Source organism: Saccostrea cucullata, unplaced genomic scaffold (assembly GCF_032062105.1).
Source record: "Saccostrea cucullata isolate Sc308-1 unplaced genomic scaffold, CSIRO_AGI_Scuc_v1 ctg3557, whole genome shotgun sequence".
Classification (NCBI taxonomy): Eukaryota; Metazoa; Mollusca; class Bivalvia; order Ostreida; family Ostreidae; genus Saccostrea; species Saccostrea cuccullata.
In genome coordinates this window covers 46,358-59,197 of record NW_026930106.1, presented here as the reverse complement: position 1 = coordinate 59,197, position 12,840 = coordinate 46,358, and positions in this window count along the sequence as shown.

The window sequence follows — 12,840 nt, the reverse complement described above, 5'->3', positions numbered from 1 at the left end:
TATAAAAAAACGCATTCATGCTAGCGATTTTTAATTTTAGCGGTCTCAAAATCCTTGCTAAATACTGTAATAATATTATTTAGCGGGGTGCTAATTTGGGGGCTTGGGGGTTGGCGTTTAAATATTCAGTCGCTTAAATAGAGAGAAATCTTCCTAGTGTTTATCTGCAACGAGTTGAAACCTTGCGTCCACGAAAATACATTGCGCCAAAGTTTTTGGCATACCTTTGAGTAGTGAAAACACCAAAGTTTACACTAAAATTGAATCCTTAATAAAAATCCTCATTCTCATCACATAATTCCGTCCCTTACGGTGCATGATTAAAACATTAGAATTAATTAGAAGGTTTTTTTTCCTTTTTATGTTTCGAATCTATTTTTTTAATTCCTAATTTCCTATCTGAAACTTAAATAATAGATTTAAAAAAAAAACAACAAATTGTGTATGCCTTAAAATTGATTTGATCCCAAATTATGTATTATTTCAAATACCAAGAATTCTGAGAGTATTGTAAAAGAAATACAGTCCCTGAAACGTTCTACTTTCCCATTTTTCCGTTCGTTCACCGTTCGTTCAGCGTGCGTTCACCGTTCGCTCTTCGTTCAAAGTATTGCGTTCACCGTTCACCGTGCGCTCGCGTTCACCATTCACAAAACGTTCACCCTTCGCTCTTCGTTCCGTTAACTTTGCGTTCACCTTGCGTTCACCGTTCACTTATCGTTCAGTCTTCAATGTCATTCGGAACTCCGAAGTGAAAGGACTTATCTTTTTGATGGTAAGGATTTACATGTTTTTTAATTAAAGAACTTAGATACAGTAAAACTCGTTTAGTACGAACAAGGATATTGCGAATTCATGGATAAAGCGAAGTCATTTTGGATCCCCAGTTATTTAAATTTAATGATTTTCTTATACGGTTATAACGAATTACGGATATAGCGAAGTGATTTCATAGGTCCCAGCGACTTCGTTATAACCGAGTTTTAATGTATCGTGTTTAAAGAATAATTATTTCGTTGCAAAAATTATCTATGATATTTCTATTTCTATTATTATAGCTGTTACTTATTTCATGAATTTTCCCTAGAAAAAAATTAATATAATTACCTACATGTATGTAGAACGATGCTAAAATAATAAATTCGAAAAAGGGCAATGTACAAATGCTTCACGCACGGCATCAATTTGATGTAATTTTAAAGATGACAAATTATTAATGGATAAATAATAATTAATCCAAGTCTTTTACAGGACAAGAATACATAAAAAAAAAATTATTTCTACAGTAACACGTATTTAAACTGGCTGCATTTCATTTCCGGAATTTTTGGTAATTATCAACTTTTCATTTCCGACATTTTTTATTTTTCATTTCCGACATTTTTTCAAATACATATGTAGTACTTTTAGTAACAGATCTGAATACTTTACTTATGAAAGATTTAAAGAAAAAAAAATTATAAATAATCTTTGAAATCTATTATCTGAGTTTTGTAAAATTATCAATGACTTGGGCATAAGTGTGGTGTTGTCACTGACATTTAATTAAGTGCACTTTAGATGCAGTGAAAAAATTGATGCTCAATGAAATCTTTTACCTAGACTTAGTGCTAGTACATGTATATGCATATATGTGTAGATTTATTTTTAAATTTTTATCAATATTTTATAATAAATACTTTTAACATTCTATTTTCATTTACTTGGAAAACATTGAATTCCCGCACAGGTAAATTCCGAAAATGAAAACAAAATTATGTCGGAAATAATAGAAGAAAAGACCGAAGGCATTCCGAATATATCGTTCCGTTCGTTCACCGTTCACATTGCGCTCGCGTTCGCGCTCCGTTCGCGTTCTGCGTTCACTCACCGTTCACCGTTCACACATCGTTCACCAAGTTGCGTTCACCGTTCTCACATCGTTCCCTCACCGTTCGCTCTGCGTTCGTTCAGCGTTGGTTCACCGTTCGTTCAGCGTTCGTTCACCGTTCAGGTGGGAAAGTAGAACGTTTCAGGGACTGTACATGTCTCCTACCGGTATTTGAAAATGTGCTTTTAAATGTTGACATTTTGGGAATTACTTCGGGAATTAAGTTGATCTGACTAATAAAGAAAGACCTACATGGATACCATAGGACATAAATGTTTTGATCAGGACAGCTCATTTCACATCGTTAGATTTAAAAAAAAATACCAGACTTGTTCTATGGTTTTCCATTTCTTCAGAAAAAAAATAACTTCGTGTCGGGACAAGCCCTCGCCTTTAAATTTTGAGGATACATAAAAGTCATATTTGTGTGTGACGTCACAGTAAACTTTTTCCTCATAATAAGGCCCCCCCCCCCTTTTTCAGCCTTAACAATGCTGAGTATCAATAATATATATAGACCATTGCAATATCAAATTTCATAATAAATCCAAAATGCATTTAAAATGACAGGAACTATGAGATGAAATAGTGTGATAATTGACAACAGGGAATTAAATGGCATGTTGTGTTTGTACAGGGATAAAATGGTTATTAAATGTCAAATGATTGATCTTATTAAACGTGTGTATTGACGAGATCATCAGGAATTTTTATGTACAACCTACGGGTGGAGAGGGATAATAAATACATGTTATCAATCAATAGTATTTTTCCGATTAATAAAAATTATGGTCAAAATTAAAAATCAAAGGGCAATGACTGAAATATGATCATATTATAATGAACACATAAAAAAATTAGATAAATTATCTGGATTTTACAATATACGTATTTGCTATGGAATTTGATTTCTGATTTATACTGTGAATACTTATATACTGTTGTCATAGAAAGGACACTATGTTTGAATAAGAATGCCTGTCTGTAAATTTAATTGTTTATCTTAAAGTAAATTTAACTCTGAAGGTTCAAAGCTAATGAACATCTTACGTATAATTATATAATGGTTAATATTATATGATTGAATATGAAATATTTGGTAAGATAAAACTTAAAAGGTACATAGACTCCCTAAATATTTTTTTCTACGAATTAAAAAGCAGTTTTTATGGGGGATTATTTTCGATTTAAAGGAGATCATCAATTTTTTTTATTACACTTTATTTTTGCGAGTTCTATATTTGGTATTATTGTAAAACGCTAGATTAAATTTCATGAATGATTGTTTCTGTTGTATACATTCGATACTAACTTGTATAATATGATCCAAAATAACATTCTTACAAAAAGACCGTCTTGCATAATAACACAAAATAATTTCTGGTAAATTAAAAGTGAATTCTAATATGTGGTACAGTTATGGCCTTTAGATAAATGGGATAGCACCTGCTGTCACACGGTTTGGTTTTACTCAATGGACACTGAACAAACTGTTCAAGTTTAATAGTTTCCTTTCCCTAAACATAGGCACAAAATTCTTAATTTAATTTCACTCCTCTCTGTGTTTCGAGAAGGTGCGATAATCTAATGATCTAAATTCTGCCGACATTGATACTCAGATGAGAGGATTTCAGGCCAACATGTTTTTAACCCTGAATTGATGATATGAATGCAATTCTATGAAATTGGATAAAGAAAGAGTTATTTAAAATAAAGAGCATTATGCATTTTCTAGAGCTGCAATTTCTCTACTTTGGTATTTATTGCAGCCCGGAGGACCGGGTTGCTCTATGCATATAAGTTTAAAGCTGACATGAATTCTTAAAAACGCAACATTTTCATCAATGTAGGACTTGTTTCATACCAACGATAGCCGTATTCCGCCATATTTCTCTCCGATACCTTGTCTCATTGTAACGATGTATACCCCAATGCGCTCGTTACACTTGAATGATTTTTTGGTTTGGGTATCGACTTGTGCACATCTCCGATGGTAAAGCATACATGAGAACGCATAAGGAAATCAAGACATTTCAAAACCACAATAGACAAAATAATAATCATATTTCTGAATAATTATTGATATGAATCAAAAGAAAAAATGCAAGTTTGGTGAGAAATTTAAATGCACGAGTACGTATTTTTACAGTGCGCCAATTTATGCAGAATAAACTTGAAATAAAAAGCAGTAAAATCTGCAACACATTTTGAAATTATTATCATTTGAATGGTGCAAAACAACCAACGTCTTTGATTTGCAGACCCTATGCAATTGGTGCATATCGAGAAAACGCCTCGAACGCTGTAAACATACCCATACCTGGTAATAAGGTTACTGCATTGGTTCGAAGATGTGCACAAGTCAAGTGAAATACACCCTGAATTCCATTTATTGAAATATGCATCACAAAAAAGAAATAAACTCCGTAAAAGCTCAATAGAAAACACACTGTCATTACTCCGTACATACAAGCACGTCGATACACCTAGTCCGTGCTAATCAGATTTTGGTCAGGGAAAATATCACAAGTGGAAAGAGAAGTTATTTGGTATTTGCGCGGCTGAAGAGGGGGGGGTTATAACTGCTGTTCATAAGCTATAATTGTAAATTGTCTATCTACATGTAGTTCTAATATACATTATTTACAAAGTCATGTATATAGTCTGTAGTTGGTTTGCGTCGCAAAATTCATTTGTCAATTAAAACTGATAATTGTAGTACTAATCTCAAATCTAGTAATTTGATGTACGGCAATTATTTACTTCAAATCTTAAAAGCAATTAACCAGAATGATTTTTTTTTATGTATACATAGATCTATACGTTCTTTAACACACAAACACACGTGACGAAGAAATGCCAACCCCTGTTCAGATTGACATTTAGGCATTTGATTTTTTAGGCGGGGGGGGGGGGCTGAAAAATAATTGACACGGCCGTTATCTAAATATTCTTGGAAGATGGACTTCTCTGCCGAATTCAATTTTGAAAATTTTATTTTAAATGTGTCACTCCGACCACAGTGTATGTGCATTTTGAGGTATGTATAAATGTTTTATAATTATGGTGTTATAGAGAGGCTTTCGAGATTTAAGTATCCCTGCCTGATAGTCTAGCTACTTTTTTTATATTTAAAAATAATTTCTGTATTAGTATTTGGGAGATAATTCTAAAAGCTAAGGTAGGGAGTCTTGACACTGGTTGAATACGGATAGTAATTTTTATTTACTAATTGTATATTGAACTAACTCTCTCTCTCTTTCTCTCTCTCCCTCTCTCTCTCACTCTTTAACCATCTGTAACCATCTCTTAGGGCAATAATAGGTATAAGATCCTACGCACTCTGTGCTGTCCATTTATTAAGCCTTAGGACGGATCAAGGGTTTTTTTCAGGCGGGATGTCGAAACTTCATAAATTGAAAAATAATTTTAATTTGGACGAGAAGTTAATCCGAACGCCCAAATTGAAAGAGAAACTAGAGGTATTGTGAGCAATGAGCTCACTAAATGATACACTCGCCGCCCATATGGTTATAATGGCAAAGTACATATTTTCGGAAGGAAATTGAAAGGGGGGGCTAAGCGCAAGGAAATTTTTTTTATACATTCAAAAAATCTGACAAGCTTAAAAAAAGGGGAAATGTCCTTTTCCTAAACACAAATATCCTATTTCGTGTGGGGGAAAGGGGGTTGGGTGGGTTCGAACTTCAGTAACAAAATTTTTTCTCCAAACACCAACACTTTTCTCTTTTTTAACTTATACAGCGACTTGTCTGTAAAAAGCTGGGAGGGGGCTAAACCTACGCAGCAATATTCAATGTCTATACCAAGTATATATTTGTAAAAAAAAAAAAAAAAAAAAAAAAAAACCGGTTCCGACACTTAAATGCTGAACATGGACAACAAACAAGAGAATTTTCAAAAAGCTAATTGTAGGTAGAATGCGGAATTATCATGGGGGGTTTCCTCTCTCTTTTTATCTGCTTTTTCTAGTAATCATTAATTATTTATGTATAGAAATTTAATTCACATTAAATTCTATTTTCATTATCATTGTTCCACAGAATCAATTCGTTTATTATACCCCTTGCAACAAGTTGCGTGAGGTATAATGTTTTGGACCCATCAGTCAGCCCATTATTTTTTTTTAAACTAATGCACAGATTTTTGTTGAACTATGCTGATATTCAGAGGAGTCAATGTGTCTGTATTTGTACATCACCAGGAAATTCTGAAATCTTTATTTTTTCGGGAATTTCCGCACTTTTATACATTTAGATTTTGGCCATATCTTGAATATAAAAATGAGCAGTTTGTCAACACAATTCCTCATAAACCGGTGCATACAATTTCGTCAAACTTAGCAGATAATCAGGACACAATGTGTATAGATGTGCATTTTACAAGAAAATTACGATTCCTTTATTTTTTCTGTGAATTTCAGCACTTCGACTTATGTGGGAGCGTGGGGTATGTGAATTTGCTCACTTTTTCTTTCATTGAGCATAGAATTATAAATAACTTTAAATCAAATTATATTAGGTCTAATTAAGCCAATATACAGTATTTATTTGATCATAAAGAAATCCGATCTGTTTCAGACGTTTTTCTTAAAAAATTTTATGAGAGTGTTATGCATATTTTATTAACCTCCCCCCCTTTCACAGGAAAATGTCTTCATATCTTCAATAGGTGAATGATTCGTAATAATGCATACTTTACTATAAATTTGATGAAGTTAAACCATGTTTTCAAAAATTTTATTTACACCATTTACAGACAAGAGTAAAGTTTATTCTTGAAAAAAAAAAAATTATTTGCATTTTCTTCAGTCAACCCCACGGCGCTTTCAACCTTTGATATTTTCCCTGACCAAATAAATTGATCGGCTTGGACCACGTGTGTCCAAGCAGTTTTTTACTGTCGAGTTAGCAATGGATTACATGATATATGAGATGCATTTTTCAATAAAAGTAAAATAGGATAATTCTTTCGACATGTGCACATCCCTGTAACGATAGCAGTATTCAGGTAAATCTTTCTATCACTGCATTTGACGCGTTTTCTCGACTGACTTGCATGGAATTTTTGCTCTACTTGAATATTTTCCGTGTAAGTGTATTTTCTATATTGCAGCAAATGCATTCAAAAACAATTTAATTCTCGGTATAGTTCTAGTTTTTGTTGCATTTTTACTTTTCAAACATGTATATTGGTCAGTTTATGGACTTCTTGAAACTTTGCTGTCGGAGATGTGCACATGTCGACAGCCAGGATAGAAAATCACTGAAGTGAAACAGTTCTAAAAGGCTATATATAGCAGGTACAGGTGGCCAAATATGTTCGATTTAATATGGCGGAATCGAGGAAATATGGCGGACAAAGGCGTACAGGAATGTAGTAAGTCGTACAAAGATGAAAACTGATGCCTTTTTAAGAGTTCATGTCAGCTTTAACTTTTGGTTTATGGGGATTGAGGTGGGAGAAGTTTTTTTCAGATTTAAAGGTTATCTAAACATTAAAAAGATTATACATCAGAAAGTTTTTACATTTATAGATTACGAGATAATCAACATATAAACTTCCATGAGGTACATCTTAGAAAATTTATACATGTATGTGTGTCACATAATATACAAAGTTGCTTAACGTTTAGTACCGACATAACGACAGGTTCCCTTTTACTCGAACATTTGGATTTTACGTATCAGATAAAAACGTACTTAACACAGTTTTTATTTTGTATTCATTAAGCCAAATCTATTTTTGATGAGAAACGTGTGTCTGATTCTAATTAAGATTTTATGCAGCCAACAGTTACTTGGGGAAATAAAAGTTTAAAACTGTATCGTGTTTGTTTGATTTTTATCCGATTGGAAGCTTTTCGTAAACCTTCATGACTAGAGTTTACATCTTTCAGACACATATCTTTATCAGACAAGTCTACGCAGTTCCATGCATGATCAAGAATAATTTCCATTGTAGCCTCAAGACTGAATTTTAAGATAAAAAAATTAGGCACATCTAAATCAGGATATTTTATTACATCGTATATTTTCCAGGCGACAATTGATGGCTACATTAATGTTTTCTTGCTGCCACTTGTATTATCTATGGAAGAATATATATCATTTGAAACGATATAAATTAACTTTGGATTAGAGATTTTGTTTTATTATAGCCGATATTTAAAGATACATGTATATTTCAGACGAAAAGAATTTATTAAAAATGTAAAAATATTATCATGCCTCAAATAACACATTAAATGAAATGCCTGGTGTGTGTTTTGAAATGATTTTTTCGAAACTTCATTTTTGAGCAGTTTTGTTAAGGCAGCGCATGGATCAGAATTCGGCGAATTAACACTTTTTTCGCGGGTATGTTAATGAAGCATATCAATAATTTCTCGGGAAATTTAGACTTTTTAAAGAAAATTAAGTTTGATAATTTACGAAAACACTGATAAACGTAAACTTTTATGATCTATCACATAAAGATAAAAGAGCATCTAACACAATGACGTGCGCCACCACCACGGAATCGCGTGACTTCAATTAATAGCGAAATGTTCCTTAATAAAAAAGCTAACAGAACAATAATTACCCGGAGTTTAATACATTCTTTGAGTAAATAATATAGTCGAAAAACATCTATTTTACCTAAAATGTGCTGCTAGAATCCCACTGTCCTGTCAGTAAAATAATTATAACACACATTTGCACGAAACCTTACCCTACGTTTTATATTTTACACATATGAACCGAGAATTTTCATAAAACCATACTTTACTCGGGATTCTAGCAGCACTTTTCAAGTATTTTAGAAGGCGAACTTTCCATCTGTACAAATCTTATGTTTTGAAATATCCAGCTCATTGTTATTCTATGGCATTATTTTTGTCACGAACGACAGAGGATAGGCCGACTGGGATACGGATTTCGATGACTGTCCTCGAAAAAGAATATAGTTGATGAAAATAAATTAGCATACCTGTTAATTTAATTGAACTCCTTATGGATTTCACAATATATTTCAGATATTTGCTTCTAAACTCCATTTGGCGTATCTTTGTACATGCTGTCTTAGCCAAATTCTCTTTACACGACATGATCAATTTCTAATTTACTCTATGTACACATATGACGTCATCGTTGTCAGATTTTAATTAAATTGACAGATACAGCATAACAAAATAAAAACATTTTATTTTTTTTTAATCTTTACACTTTTTAATTTTTTTCCTAGAGTTAAATTTAATCTCTAAATACCAATATTACGAAAACATGTGTTCTAAAATTGACGTTATCTCGCCTACTATGACGTCATATTATTTTACTGACTTGGTCAATGTAGAATATTATGTATGCTTTCTTATCACCCCTGCGTTATAATATGTAACATTTAATAAATCGGAAAAGTCATGGATAAAACTTTTCCTATCGCCATGCATTCTATAGACTTATACTACTAGCGGCACTTCACAACGAGGTCACCACGTGACGTCTTTAATTAGAAAGTATGCCTTAATGAAAAGTGAAAAGTTCAACATCACCCGGGGATAATCAATTTCAATTTGTTATAACATTTATGTAAAAACACCTCTGTTCCATGAAAACTGCTGCTAGAATCCCACTGTCTTATCACAAAAATAATTATTTTTCGGAGGAAACCTTCCAAAAATTTTTACATTTTGTTCATAACATCGAAAACAAATGCATCAATTCCCGTAAACCATACGATTGTAGCGGCACTTTCCAAAAACAATAGAATAAGAACTTTAGATAGAAACAATAATAAAGTTTCAAAGTATGCGGCGTGGTGTTGAATTTTTGCATCTTTTTTTGTTACGAACGACAGGGGAAAGGCTGATCGTCAAGTAAACACAATTAAAATAAATCTTGACCATTTTTTGAATATAAATAAAGGATATATTCCTTAATTTGAAAAGTGTTGTTGCTTTCTTTAAATCGAGAGCATGACTTCATTAGTACACAAAATATTTGGTAAAAGTAAAACATATTTCGACATCAGCCTATTTACTTGAAATTTTAACTATTAAAATGCGAATTCTATTCAAAGCAGCAGCACTTTCCAGAAAGTACAAAGTATGCAGAAACATTTAATAGTTTGAATTTTTAATTTCAACTAGGGTATGCCCTTGCGATATTGAAATTTGTTAATGACCTACATTCCGTGTACCTACTATGCATTCATAACGTGACTGTCCATCGATGGGACCAAACTCCATACAGTACAGAATAGGTTATACTATGCTATTCCCATAAGTATTTAAGTTCTGTGATAATAGGATAGCTGAATAAAAATAAATTCAGTTTTAAAAACAATTCCCGTTTTTACACTTCTATTTTCCGTTGATTTCTCATAGTAAACCTTAACAGTGCTGCGTTGAAGTCTCTGTGACCAGTATGTTTAACCTGGTCTAACTTTATTGTATACTTTATGCTTAGAATATCTGCAAAAATGTCAGAGAAGATGTACCGGTACCTGTAATATAAAAAGTTAAAATATAAACCAAACCCACTTAAGAATTAGGCTATAAACCAAACCAATTCAGAATTAAACTACCTAAGACTTGTAAATTTTAATGAATGCATGGTAATGCTCGAAAGAAAAATTTATACAATTTTTCAAGTAAAAAACTGAATTATCATGTCAATGATGCATAGAATTATTCATCCTGTACGCATTTTATGTTCTCTGTGATAGAAAAGTATTCATATAAAGTTACTTTTCAATGAAAAGTGTACACTTTTGTACAATGGAATTAAAAACTTCACTATCAAATTTGAATATAACTTAAAGGTAAGTAATCCTTGTTTGGTATTAAACAAAATTGCACCACGGAAGGGAAAGAACACCTAAATTTGAAATCAATATACTTTTATATTTGCGTCATGTAATCCTAGAATGTCCTCACTGGTATCTTCATAATCAGATGGTGGGTCAAGTGTATGTAGTAAAAGTGAATTAGAGTCCTTGCGCAAATCAAATGATTTTTTTATTTCGCGTTCATTCTGAAGAATTTTACAAGGAGTATACAGTATGACAAGGGCTGTGTTGATCACTTTCAGTAGTCGAGTTGGAGCTATGAAACTGTACATTCTGATTTTTTTCATGTCGTAATACAGAGCGTGGTTAATCCGATGAACATAAGACATCAGTTCCGACTAGTGTGTGTCTGTCTTTGTGTCTTTCATTAATTATCGAACAAAGAGAAGAAAGAAGTGCTGCCAAGTGCTGCTTGCATGAATCATCATTTCTGTAATTAAAAAAAGAATATGGTTTTTAAATTCATTCATATCAAGGAAATGAATATATATTCCAGAATTCGTATAATCTTCTACAGTTTTATATTAGTGACCCTTTCCTTAAATATAAAGGATTCTTACGAAACAAAAGGGCATCAACGAGACTGTATTTTTCCATAATGACTTTGGTGCTTTCGACGTGGTAAGCTGAACAGTCAATAAAGTTGTTTTACCGCACATCATGGATATTTCTGCCGATGAATAGTTGTCAGACTTAAAAACATTACCTTACATTGAGATTGGAGACGTTCTGGTTTGGCTGTACCGCGTAGGATAGGATTCCCCACATTTGATATTGTACAAACAGGACAATAGGTACAAACTGTTTGCAAGCTCTCATGTTGACATTATCCATGTTCACCATTTTGCAAATGCAACATGCATCTAGGTGAAGGTTCTTTACTTCTTGATCTTCTAAATTATTTTCGACCGCCAATTTACATAATTTGATAAGATTTTTCTTCATATAGACGGAACATTTAATACTCTTCGTTGATAAAAAATGCTGTAGACCAGGTATTTGCCAGGAATCGAAATCGTTCAGCGGTGTCGATGCCATTTTTGTAATCCGGAATTGAATATGCCTAACAATTGACACAAGCAAAGCATACAACCCAGATCGGATACTTATCTCGGAATTTCCGTATTTACTCACTCGTTCAATGAATATCTGCTATTAACTGACCTTCCCCAATCCACCATCCCACAGTCGTTATCTATTTAAATGTGGTAATGTAATAGAGCTGCCTAATATATATAATAGGTCCTCAAAAGGAAATATCGATATGTTTTAAGCTGATAAACTCAGGCAGAAAATCTTTTTTATCTTTTGATTTTTTTTTTCTTTTACTCTGTTTAATGATGATTTTACTTGCCGATTAAATATTCGCGGAGAAAGAAATTCCCAAAATTCAACATGCAAAAAAATTTTAAGGCTGGCATGATTCGAAATTAAACAGTACTACTAAACAGTAGTCATTCTGGGAACATTGTGCAATGGGTATTGAAAATATGCTTTTATCCTCTTAATTAGAATCAACAAAATAGCATACATAGAGAGCACACCTAAACATATACTGTAAGGCAAGTTTCGTTGTAGTTGCCTTTGATTCTCATAATTTATATAAAGATAGCATGAAATCTGATATACTTTTTTATTTGCATTTGGGATGAATAAACAGATTTAAATTTCGACCTTATGTGATATTTTAAAAAATATTGGCCTAGTAAACAGGCAACTTATCCACATATGAATCTCATATGAGTATCATATGATTCTCAAGATTGGTTTCATATGAGAATCATAGAAAAAGGGCATCATATGTGAATCATATGAAGCAAATCGTATGATTTACAAATGATCCACATATGTGAATCATATAAAAATAACTACATATGATTTTCATATGGATGATTTAAGTGTGTTTAAAGCCATTTTCACATGAGAATCATATGAAAAGGGCATCATATGTAAATCATGTGAAACACTTATGTGTGTTCTCTTTCAACATTTTTCACATTCTTATACACATTTTAAAATCTGATATATCTGCTTTAGATGAAAATTCATAATATGACAATGATCTATCTTCATTGGTTACATATTTTAAATTATCTTTTAATGCTAACACAACTTTT